This window comes from Juglans regia, chromosome 6 (genome assembly GCF_001411555.2).
Source record: "Juglans regia cultivar Chandler chromosome 6, Walnut 2.0, whole genome shotgun sequence".
NCBI lineage: Eukaryota > Viridiplantae > Streptophyta > Magnoliopsida > Fagales > Juglandaceae > Juglans > Juglans regia.
The window spans coordinates 5,300,951-5,314,324 of NC_049906.1; positions in this window are offsets into that span (position 1 = coordinate 5,300,951).

Here is a 13,374-nt window from a genome sequence, read left to right on the forward strand (position 1 = left end):
AGTGGGGCGCCATAGTAGCCCCACTCTTTTATAAATCAGCCAAGTTCAATGTTAGCCCCTTTCATGAACCTTGGCTATACATAGCACAGGTAAACAATACTTGTTCACGCAAAAAGAATAATTTCAGCATACATAAAGGTTATGATCATGTGATTAACCTTATCTCCTTAGCAATCAACTAAGCACGCCAATCAAGCACCTATTAAGTAACATAAATATTCCATGCCAATCTCTGCTCAAACTTTTACTATTTGGTTTGAAGGTCTCATAACAGGGGCGATATCCTCTGGATTGGGTATATACTGGGTTTCTAAGCTTCCTGCATATCCCTAGATCCTAGGAATTTCCTTGTGACTTTTACATATAAAGATTTCCCATGCTTTCTGATATAGGCCTGCCGGAGTGTTTAATGCTGGCTGTACAGCTATTTCTAGAATCAACTTCTTCCCTAATTAGTTCTAAAAAAAATGGGCAACCTCTTACTAGAAAATTCCAAGGTAATTATATTCCAGCCTTAAAATCAGGCAAAATACCTTTTTTTTTTTTTTAATTTTGTTACGAGGATTGCTAACCTTCATGGATGGATATGGATAATTTTAATATGTTAATTACTACGTTTTTCCTGACTTTTCTTTAGGCTATTTTCAAGAACAAAATAGCAAATAAAGTTAAATAGTTGAAATATTATTATATATTTACTTATAAAAATATATATATTTTCAAAATTGGAAATTCTTTGGGTTTGTTTTTAGTTGGGCCAAAATAAATACTAATAGTATTTATTGGTAAGTTGGGCTTTTAACAAAAAAACTAGCCTTTTTTGCACAAGCCCGGACTGGAATGGACTGATAGATAATGGTCTGGTCTGGTCTAGAGGTACCATTGGTTCGGTCTTGGGGTGGAAAATGGGTAGACAAAAAGTTTTCATCCGATCCAAAAATAACTCTTGAGATAGACCGGACCAAAACTGATTACACCTCTACCACGTTGGGCTATGAGTAATCCTAAGCTAAATGAAAATCTTTCTCCTATGCTATATTTCTACAAAATGTGCCTAGAAACAAACATTTCTTATGAAGCTGGTAGTCCACTCTTGGTGAGGAATATTTTTCTACTATCAAACAACACCTTAATGTTCCTATCTCTTTTGAAGTGTAAATGTATTTGAGTTTCATGTTAAAATCTGGTTCCAGGGTTTATGAACAAATGTCTGTAAACAATTATAATGCCACATCAGTATATATGAAAGTTCAACATGTGTCACTTGACACGCAATATATGCGTGCTTATGTACATAAAAAATTCATTTAAAAAGTTCTTAAAAATACAAAGCCCTGGCTGATCTATGGGTGGCTGCATGACCACGCCTTCTTGGTGTTGGCCAATAAGAGTTCAAGTGACGAGCCCGAATCTTGTTCGTTGTGCTACGTACCTTATAGTTGTGATCCTTTTGGCATAAATGATAGCCACATTATCTCATCTTGACGTACCAACTTGATTTCTTCCTCTGTTAATGGGCTATGAGAATGTAGATCAAGTTCCACACTACCAATGTTCGTATCCAAGAGACACAGGAGATGATGAGGATTTCCTAAATCCAACATTTTAACATTGGCAGCCTTATCATCCTTATATACCCAAAAAGAAGCACACATGGCAAGCCCCAACCAATTACTGTCATTATAAAAATTAGGAGGTAACTCAAATCCTATTAAGGGCTCATTGCTGTGATAGCTGAACCATTCCGTCATTCCACATGGAAGGAAACAAGAACTGTATTTAAAGTTTCTATGGAAGACCTGATAAATAGAAACACAAAATCAAGTCCATTAGTGAGAGACAGGTTGAGTGGGGTGGGAAGCAAATGGCGATTTAGAGAATCTAATATTATTTTTTTTTATCTTTTCAAATCAATCTCTTTTAAAACTCTCATGATCACGAAAGTCATAATGATCATGTATAATTGCCCCTTGACAGTATATATTTCAAAGTAATTAATGCATATTTATATAGTTTATTACCTCGCCATTTTGGTTCTGAAAAGGCAAGGTAAAGCACTTGAGAAATGTTTCCTCAAACTCTTCCATATCTTGATAATGTAAGAGGCGGAGGCTATAGTTTTGCACTGTCAAATTAGGGCAATTACTGCCAAATAAAGCCTTAATTTGACTACATGGGTTGCACAAGCCATCTCTCAGACATCCATGCGGTATATAGGCTAGCCAAAGGAATCCATGTAGATAAAACCACATGCATTTCTCTTTAGTAAGGCGAATGACAATGCGACGTATCAACCCACCTAAATCAATGTCCAATCCACAAATAAGCTTGTGAGAAACATTGGGATCGTGGATTGAAAAGGCAGCACATATAGAAAGCCCCATCCAATTCCTATCATTCATGACACTTGGAGGTAGCTGGATATTCACAAACGCCCCTACTTTGATGTTGAACCACTCCGGAACTTTTGTCTGAGGCAAATAAGTAGTCACTACAAGAAAAAAGGGTTTTCCCGACGATTTTTATAGTGTTGCAAAAGGGAACGCCGGAATAGACGATTTTTTACGTCGATTTTTTTACCGCCGCTGAAAACCGTTGAGAAACCTAATTCTTGGGGTTACTTTAACTACTTGCGGCAATATTAAGCTTTTTAGCAGCGATTTATTTCGTCGACCAAATAAAAAAACTGTTGCAACGCTCCATTTCGCCGTAACTACGCTCTGGCGCCAATCCCTTAAAATTATTTTCTTTTTCCCCCCCGATTTCTTTCCCCCTTCACTTCTCTCTGTTCTTCCCCAATATTTCGTCTCCATTTCCCTTTCCGAGAGATCAGCTGCTACTCCACCCACGTCCCCCGAACGATTTCATCTCCATTTTCGCCCGACCACCCAAAGGTTTGTCCTTTACCACATTCCTCCTCCCGCGGAAGCTACTCTGGCTAGACAGAATCCCCGAAGCTGATTAGGAGCCGTGCGATTCGTCTCTGTTGAACCTGTAGGATTTGGGGATTCAATGGCTTCCAACTGAGGCTCGTCGAGATTCAGTTGAGGGATAGCGTGGGTCCTTCCGTCACCTCAGGTATGGCTACAACTCAGAACTGGTTTGGTAATGAATCGATTTTGCGCGCGTGTTTCTTTACAAAATTAGGAGTTTTCTTGTTGCACTTGTTTAATTTCTATCTGTCCAGTTGTGAAATCTACCGCTTGTTTCACGAATTATTGTAGGGTATACATGCATTTTGTGTTTCATAGAACTCATGTCCGTGGCTCCAACATTGAATGACCCAGTAAAAAATTTCTATTTTGCCAATACATCTTATACTAAATTATAATTTAGTTGTTACTAAATTATAGATAATCTCAAGTTTATAGTCCTACTTGTTTTTGGAGATGGTCCTGTTCTCATAACACAGAATGGAAATTAATTCATTAGTGTTTAGGTAAGACGAAGGAAATCTGTATGACTTCTGGGACTATTCCCTATTGCATTCACTAAGAGAGAGTGACACTTGAGTAAAAAATTTATTGCCCTTCTGATTTTTTACAGTGAACAATTTATTTTTCCACAATATGGATTGGCATATATGCGTGTGTGTGTGTCCTGTCTGTCTTTTCCTCTACTAACACAGCAAGACTTTTTTAAGGATAATACACAAGGGTTGAGGAAATTTTTCAGAATTATGATCCCCAAGCATGACCCTGTATGAATTTGGTTCATTTTTGAGCGAGATTGGAGCTCTCATGAACTGATGAAAATGTAGTCTTCATAGACTGAAAATATTCAATTCATTTTACTGTGCTCTTGAAATTGGATTTGTGCTAGCTAGGGCCTGCCTTGACATTAATCATCTTGGGCAAACTTTGCTGCCCAAATGTATATAGAAAAACCCTCCTTTACCCACAACAAACTGCATGTACCTCTTGTGTGCTGGAAAAAACTCTTTTTACTGGTTTGAGTGCATGCAGTCCTAATGCAAGCCATGATGAAGACCCTAGTGTAGACTCTATAATTAAGATGTGATTTAATAAATTATTTGTTATATCTATATATATATATAGATATTGAGATATATCTAATTATCATTGCGCTGGATTAACCCTTTTTTCTTGTAGTGTAAAAAAGTTTGATACTGAATGCCTAACTATATGATCATGAAGGGGCACTGATTTTAATGGGGGGTACAAACTCCTAACTGAAGTTTTCCAAAGTATTTTGTCAAACTTTCCGTGATTAATGGCTTGGATATAAATCATGTTTTGGAAACATGATGCTGAAATTAATAATATATATGTTTTTTGAACAATTACTGCCTCCTGCTCAAAAACCAACCAATATGTACAGATTTTTCTTGTGTGCTTCTCCCTTATTGGCTTCAAAAGTGTAATGTAAGTGTTATTACATTATTCATATCTGATCTATAATTTTTATTTGCGGCGACTGTACACCCTATTAGCAATATCGGAGAACCAAAAAAAGAAGTGAAAACGCAGCCGGTGCAAATAGAAAAATTACAAAAATTATTAAGTCCAGCTTAATTTAGCTTTTTAATTAGCTGATCATGATGAACGAGTACTGAGTTTGTGCTTCTCTCACTTTTGTTACAAAGTGCATGTCGTTGTGGTGGTACAGAAATATTGGATTCAAACTATAAAATGAATTAAGTTAGAAAACATTTTGAGGCACTTTGAGCTTGGAACTCCAATTATAACTTTGACAATTGGGTAAAAATATTCACTATGAAGCTCGCTCACATATGACTGAAGCAATTAGATTTTTCTTAAAATTCCTCTGCTACATTATCATGTCGAGAGTTTGATAACTTGCTTACAATGACTTTATTTTTGGGTCATAAATATCAATATCCAGATTTTATCTTCCATTTGGGTATGTGTATCAATTATATAGTACTCCCTAAATATTAATCAAGTTCATTCTTAAATATCAATTGAATTATGAAGTGCCCCGCCAAATATGATCATGCTATTGGAGTATTCCTTTCTTTGGGTTACAGTTTGGTGAGCTGTTAGTCCCATTGTTTATGCATGATCTCTTACATGCACGATGATTGTTAGTCCACAGTCCTCTCATTTCTTTGTATAGAAAGCTCATAATTCAATATTTCCCCCCGAATTACATTCATATCGTTTCGAGTTAATTTATTTTCTGTTTTGACCTCAATTATCTCAAATTTCTTGTAGACTCATGATATACTAAAAGATAATATTGGGGATTATTGTGCAACATATATGGTCAGATTTCTATATATGGATTAAATAATTGAAATGCATGAAATATAATCACTATTGAATATATAGGTTATATATTCACATTAATATACATCACTATCGAACTTTACATGCATATACTTGTGTGATACTTTTGTACATGATTAATTAAAAAACTCATGTACTTGGAGTAAGGGTGATAAGGAGATCATCCATATTAATTAGTACTAATCATCTGCAAATATTAAATTCATGCTTTTAATATATATATATATATGTATATATATATTAATTTCTAGCCATATTCTGTTTAGATATTACTTAATAAACTGATTTAATATTCTTGACATCATGATCATGGATGAAATGACTGTCAGTTTGGACTGGTATTTGTCCCATTTTCACTATTATAATTTTATAGAGACAAAAGCCACTAGATTCCTTCCTCGTAACAGCCACTCATCCGAATTTAATATATGACCCTTGGGACCCACGTACAACTAGCTTTACTGTGTCCAGCTTTGCTGAATCATAGATAAGGACATCTTCACTGTTTTTTGAGTTCTCTCTCCCCTCTCTCTTCGCACGTAGGGTGATCCAATTGGTTGGTCATTCGATGTGATTCTCTAACTTTGTCACCGACTTATAAGACTAGTTACTCATGTTATTCATGTTATTCATGAGTAACTTAAATGTGAGTTACTTGTTCATGTTTTAGTGTGTAGTTCATCTCATTATATAGTTTTGGTAGACCCCCCCATATATGGAAATCAAAGTTATCCTATTACTCAATTATAAAGTCTATATTCATATATATATATATATATATATATAGACTTTATATATATATGGAGATTGATCCTATTCTCACTTGGTAAAGCTGCAGATTGTCTGGTATATATTTTCATGTTTATATGGCCCCCATAGTTAACCTAATTGCTTCAGTATTTTCATTTCTATTTTGGCAAATTTTTCTCCCCCACAACCAATCATTAGGAGCTAATGATTGATCGATGTTGGGAAATGGATATATATAAGACACATTAGCATAGATCTTCTCTCTCTCTCTCTCTCTCTCTCTCTATGATTATTTATCTTCTCAATAGCCCTTCAACATATCCATGTCTTTTTTCAGATTATATTAATTATATATTGCACAGGACAAACATCTATCGTTCATTATTGTAGTGGGCTACAACTGTGACAGTGGCTATAGGATAGGAGGTGTGAGATGTTGGGTATGGCCATCATGTACGGAATCATGATGGCCATATATATATATATATATATATATATATATAAGACACATTAGCATGCACTTCTCTCTCTCTCTCTCTCTCCCTCTCTCTCTCTCTCTCGCTCTCTATGATTTGTTCTCTTCTCAATACCCCTTCAACATATCCATGTCTTTTTTCAGATTAGATTAATTACATATTGCACAGGACAAACATCTATCGTTCATTACCTTAAACCATATTCAACTGTCACAGTGGCTATAGAGAGAGGAGGTGTGAGATGTTGGGTATGGCCAACATGTACGGAATCATGTCCTGTATATATATATATATATATAACACACACACATATATATATATATAATGGTGAAATGACATCCATCACAAGAATAGATTTTGGTCTACTTAATCCATATTGATTACAACCATGCACATGTTGGAAACAGCCCAACGAAAGCTAGCTAATTCCCAGCTATTTATACTAGCTTCAAGTTTTAATTCCTAAAAGTATAAGTAACTCAGATTTAACATACATCATAACAAATTCCTCTGAAGCAAATCTGATCATGACTTCCTTGGAGTTTGTTTCCCTTTAATTACAATTAGATAGCCAGCTTTCTTTTCCCTTTTGGATGTTAATTATTTTTTGTATATGTTTTTTTGGTTTTTACCCAGATATTGTACATATATAATACAATAAATCATCGAACTCCTATGATTCATTTTGTTTTTCTGAATCATTGAAAATGTGGGGCTTTAACAGGTGTGTTAATGTGATATCGAACTCTAGTGCCTATGTGACCCTAACTTTAATTCTCGATTAGGTTCAAATAAGTCGAAACTTTAGACTTCAAATTGGGTGTGCCAATTCCACTAAATTTTTTGGGCTATGAATTTCACTCACCAAAATACATAAAGATGAATTAAACTATGTGAATTTGGTCCATCGACCAAATCTGGATTCTGTTTCCCTGTCTCTTCCACTTCCTTCCATTTATTTTAAGGAATTTGGGTTAGCAAAATACATGTAGGCCTAATCCAAATTTATTTAATCCCATCAACTTTCGTTACTTAATTGGTACTCTTTATTTCAGCTCACTAAGCCTCAAATAACAAATGTGGTCAGCAAGAGCTTGAGTTACATGCTCTCGCCTAGTCAGAACTGACATTAGTTTCAACCGAGTTGAGTTATTATTAAAGAAAGTTGAGTTATTATTATTCTTTAATAATAACTCAACTCATGTCAAGTTTTGACTTCTAGCTTCCCTTTTGCTCTTTTTAAATAAAAGAGCTGGTACGATAGTTTAAAACCCCCAAAGAATTATTACTATATATTTTCGTTATGGGACTCCCCCCACCAGATTTTTTCCATCATGTAGATATATCTCTTGGGACAATCTATTGGCATTTTGCTCTATGTCATCGTATATGTAACATTGCCCATAAATATGATTTAAACAAGATTTAATTCTTGTGCCTTAGACCATAAATCCCTCCAACCATCCATTAATTTTTGGAGCCGGGTTTGGGTTTCAATTACCTCAAAGTTGAAGTATTGTGTTCATTTATATAGTTCATATGAGGCTTACCCAATTCATATATGCCATAATTGTTTTCCCAACGATAATGAAAATATTCAAGCATACCACCTACACGCTTCCATAACTTCCATAATTATTCCAACTCTTGTGTAGGTAGACCATCCCACTAGAATCTTTATATGCACCTTCATCTAGAATATTTCAAAAATATTCACATATGATGCACTATGTTTAACATGATGACATATATTTTCTACAGCACTTCACTGCTCCTGGCATAAACAGTGAAATATTCAATATTCAACACTATCTCTTCGTCACTCCACAGCGATCTTCATGACAACCCCGGTTAGTATCATTTTCAACATCTTCTCTTGTGCTCCACATGCAAGTAACTTTGACTCGCCTGTTTATAAATTCAACAATGAACTTTCTCAAATTTCTTACCCGTCCTCCATATAGCTAAATTGAAGTTATCCGATTAACTAATATATATGTATATTTCAACCTTTTTAGATGGACAAAAGCTGGATGAACTTGACTGATCGACTTCGTTCGCCTGCATACGCCGATGGGGTTAACGCTTTCCTCACCCTAGGATGAAACCATTCTCAGGGCAGTGATCGCATTCGGTGTCCATGTCGTTCATGCTGTAATAATCTTTTCTTGCCTATACGAATTGTGGAGACTCACTTGCTTCTCAAAGGGATCAATCCAAATTATACCCATTGGATATTTCATGGGGAGGAGGAAACTCGGAGATTCAATGACGACGATGATGATAGTAACGCTGCTGATTACACCGATGAGTACATTGATGACATGAACCATATGTTAGATGACATCCGGGCAAGCACATCCTTTGATGTTCCCCAAGATCATGGTAATCCATTGGCAACTCGTGGTGAAATTCCAGATCCCTCCCCAAGTTCATCTTTCGACCAGCTACTAGAGGATGCCCAACGTCCACTTTTTGCTGGTTGTACAAAATTCTCAAAACTATCATTCATTGTGAAGTTGTTACACATTAAGACACTCGGTGGATAGTCAATAAAGTCGTTTGATATGCTACTTAGCCTTTTGCGGTCTGCCTTTCCTAACGCTGAATTGCCACATTCATATGAGGAGTTAAGGTCATTGGAGCGTGGTTTGGGTTTCAATTACCACAAAAATCATGCATGCCCCAATGACTGCATCCTGTTCTGGAAGGAAAATGCTAATCTTGATGAATGTCCTAAGTGTAAGGCTTCAAGGTGGGTGCCTAATACACACAAGGCACATCATATCCCTCAAAAAGTGTTGCGGCATTTTCCTTTGAAGCCAAGATTGCAACGTCTCTTCGTGTCTGCAAAGATAGCAGAAAATATGAGATGGCATAAAGAGCAACGACCGACTGGAGAGGCTATCCTGAGGCATCCTATAGACTCAGAGTCCTGGAAGAGATTTGATGAAGAACATAGTTGGTTCGCTCAGGATGCTCACAACGTAAGGCTTGGGATGTCAAGTGACGGTTTCAATCCCTTCAACAATATGGCTAAACCGTATAGCATTTGGCCAGTAATTCTTGTTCCATATAACTTGCCGCCGTGGTTGTGCATGAAAGACCAATTCTTCATGACATCCCTCATTATTCCTGGACCAAGATCTCCAGGTAATGACATTGATGTTTACTTGCAACCGTTAGTCGATGAACTGCTTGAATTTTGGGAACATGGGGTACCCATGCATGATGCCTACACAAAGGAAACATTCATGTTGCATGCCTCATTAATGTGGACAATCAATGACTTTCTAGCATATGGAAATCTTTCTGGCTGGTCAATAAAAAGAAAATTAGCATGTCCATCCTGTAATGTGGGCACTGATTCCATCTGGTTGAAGTATGGCCGAAAATATTGTTATATGGGACATCGTCGCTTCTTGCCGCCAGATCACATGTGGAGAATGAGAAAACATTTGTTCAATGGTAGAGAAGATCAACGCATGCCTCCAAGGATGTTAGACGGAGCTGATGTTTTAGCTCAATTACAGATGCATGGGGATGTGCAATTTGGTAAATCTGGTCGAAAGAGAAAACGCACTGCTGAAGAGTTGAATTGGACAAAGTATAGCATTTTCTTCAAGCTACCGTATTGGGTAACACTGCGTATTCGACATAATCTAGATGTCATGTATATTGAGAAAAATATTTGCGATAACATCATATGCACTTTAATGAACATTCCTGGGAAAACCAAGGATAATATCAATTCTCAACGTGACTTGGAGGTTTTTCGCTTCAGAATAGAATTACATTTGAAGGTTCAAGGTGAACGTGTTACAATGCCACATGCATTGTACACATTACACGGTGATGAAAGGAATAAATTATGTGAATGGCTGGCCGATGTGAAATTTCTAGATGGATTCGCTTCCAATATCTTGCATTGTGTTTCTGTACGTGATTGCAAAATCTCAGGATTGAAAAGTCATGACTGCCATGTTTTCCTGCAAAGATTACTACCTATTGCTATTGCTGGGTACTTACGAACTGATATTGCCTTGGCCTTGGCTGAACTGAGCACTTTCTTCAAGGAGCTGTGTGCCCGAACCCTGGATGTTAACCGTCTATCTCAACTCCAAATTGATATTGTCACCATTCTATGCAAATTGGAGATGATATCTCCTCCATCTTTTTTCGATGTCATGGTCCACCTAGCTGTCCACTTACCCCGTGAGGCCATACTTGGGGGTCCAGTACAATATAGGTGGATGTATCCATTTGAGAGGTATCTCGGTAAGTTCAAGCGGTATGTTAAGAATAAAGCTCGCCCAGAAGGCTCAATAGTCGAAGCCTACATTCACATTGAATGCCTGACTTTTTGCTCAATGTATCTCCAAGATATTGAGACGAAATTTACTCGAATGGACCGCAACATTGATGGTGGAGAAGCGGAGAATATAGATGGATTCAAGATTTTCAACCAAAAATTACGAACCATGGGTGTGGCTTCCAACTTGCAATTACCAGATAAACTTCTCAAGGAAGCCATATGGTACGTCCTCAACAACTGCGCTGAGATTGGACACTACCTAGAGTAAGCATCCATTATATCTCAAGACTTAAAACTTTTTTCCTTATCTTTCTTCGTTGACAAACCATTTATGGTGTATGTCCTTCACGGAACTGACGTGTATTGCTGTATGTGGTTGTGCGATGCCAATTGCAGGGAGCACTATGAGAAATGTAAGGTGCATAGCCCAAATTGTGTGAATCGAACACATCAAACTGAGTTTCCAACTTGGTTTAAGGAACGTGTAAGTTAGACTGCGCCCTCCCTAGTTAGATGAATCAATCTTTTCTATATAAGTTTTCTTCCCAACTATAAGTAATTACCTACCTACAATACTGTTGTAGGTTCAGGACCAGTGTATCGCCAACCCACTCACTGTGACTGCTGATCTGTATGTGTTAGCATGAGGCCCTGAACCTAAGGTTGCAACGTATGCTGCTTGCATTATAAATGGCAAAAGGTTCCATACAAAGCAGCGTGAACTTCGGAGGCGTACACAAAATTCAGGGGTGTTGGTAACCGGTGACGAAAGTACAAATAACGTTGACTTCTACGGTGTTATTAATGATATCGTGGAGTTACGCTATATGGGTTGGCGTCGGGTGTACTTGTTCATGTGTGATTGGTTTGACGTTGGTGATCCAAGGAGAGGGATCCGAGTTGATAACCATATGACCAGTATCAACATGGACAAGACTTGGTATAAGGATGAACCATTTGTGTTAGCATGCCAGGCTTCCCAGTGTTTTTACATCAGAGATTTAAGGGCGAAAGGGAGATGGTTTGTGGTGCAAAAGTATAACAATAGGAATGTATTTGACATTCCACCAGTGCCAAGGGTGTTAGAAGATATTGATGGCGAATCAAGTGATGATGATGCCTATCAAGAAAATGAATCATCATTTGATTATGCACCATTGGATTGTGATGGATGTCCAGTGTTAAGTCCATTGAATAGGGATGATATAGAACCTATCTTGATTGGTGCACGAGAAGGCAACGATTTGGCTGGTCAAAACATGGATTCAACCGATTTTATTGACGATGGCCTACTAGCCTCTAGTTCAGGAGATGCTTATGGTGATGGGGAATATTCAGATGAGGATGACCTACCCATAGACGACGAGTATGTCTCAGAATAGACAACCAGTTGTAAAGTTGACGCACTTTAATTCCATAGTTTACCTTTTTTGTAATGGGTATGTGCCTAACTGTAATTTGTGAGAACTTGCATGTATGTTCATTTCAACTACGTTATCAATTCCCAATTACCTTTGATTGAGCAATTTGTGTAACAATTAATGCTTCTAGTTCATACTCAATATTTTTTTCAAGTTATGGATCCTGGATGCACACGTACTATGAATATAGTTGTAATGATAGCGACCTCAGGTTCCAACATTGCTGAGTATATTTATAAGTATAGACTCTCATATTGGTTGGTCTAATTATTCAAGTAGACGTTTAATGTTAGTTTAAAACTTAGTTTCACGTGTGAAGAGTTTTTTTGTCATAGATTTTGTTACGATTAACTATAACTATTAAAATAAAACTATACTACCAGGGTTGATTTATTTCTTACTAACCATATGTAATTACAACCCATTGATGAGGGGACTTCACTAATGAAACCCTAAACCCTATGTGTGTTTTATAGTTTGCATTATAATATCATGAAGCTTGTTGGAATTTCATCGTATTATGTTACTTATATATTGATATTGGAACTATCAGGTGGGGAAAAAAGACGGCGTTGCATTTATTCTACGAGAAATGAGGAGCATCAACATTCAAGGTAGACAATAAACGATTAAGGTCATATCAGTATAGTAGGTCTTTTCCCCCATTTTCATGTATGCTAGTTCATGAATTCGTTGAATTAGAGAACAAAGTCAATCATTGGAGGATTAACCATTATAGTTTCTCAAATCATATTAGAATTTTAAAGAGATTGCTATATATATATAGGTGTATTAAACAAAATAAAATATACATCATTTGGTTTGTAGATACTAGCCATCTACAAGATGGGTACTAGAGTCATGTCAAATTTGCAATGGATAATATGATTTATTAAATGGAATGGAGTTTTTTGTAATTCAAATGGAATTTGTTTACAAATGAAGGTGATGCGACGAGAGAGAGTTCTCGAGGAAGAGGGGCTGCACGAGGTATTCATGCTTGATGATTTGTACCATATACATGTAGAGCCTGCCGACCACGTGGAGTTCGCATCGCTTCATACCATTCCACAGGCTCAGATGCAGATCCGTCAGGCTCGAATGACTCAACGAAGCCACCCAGTCATCAATGGGAGCCA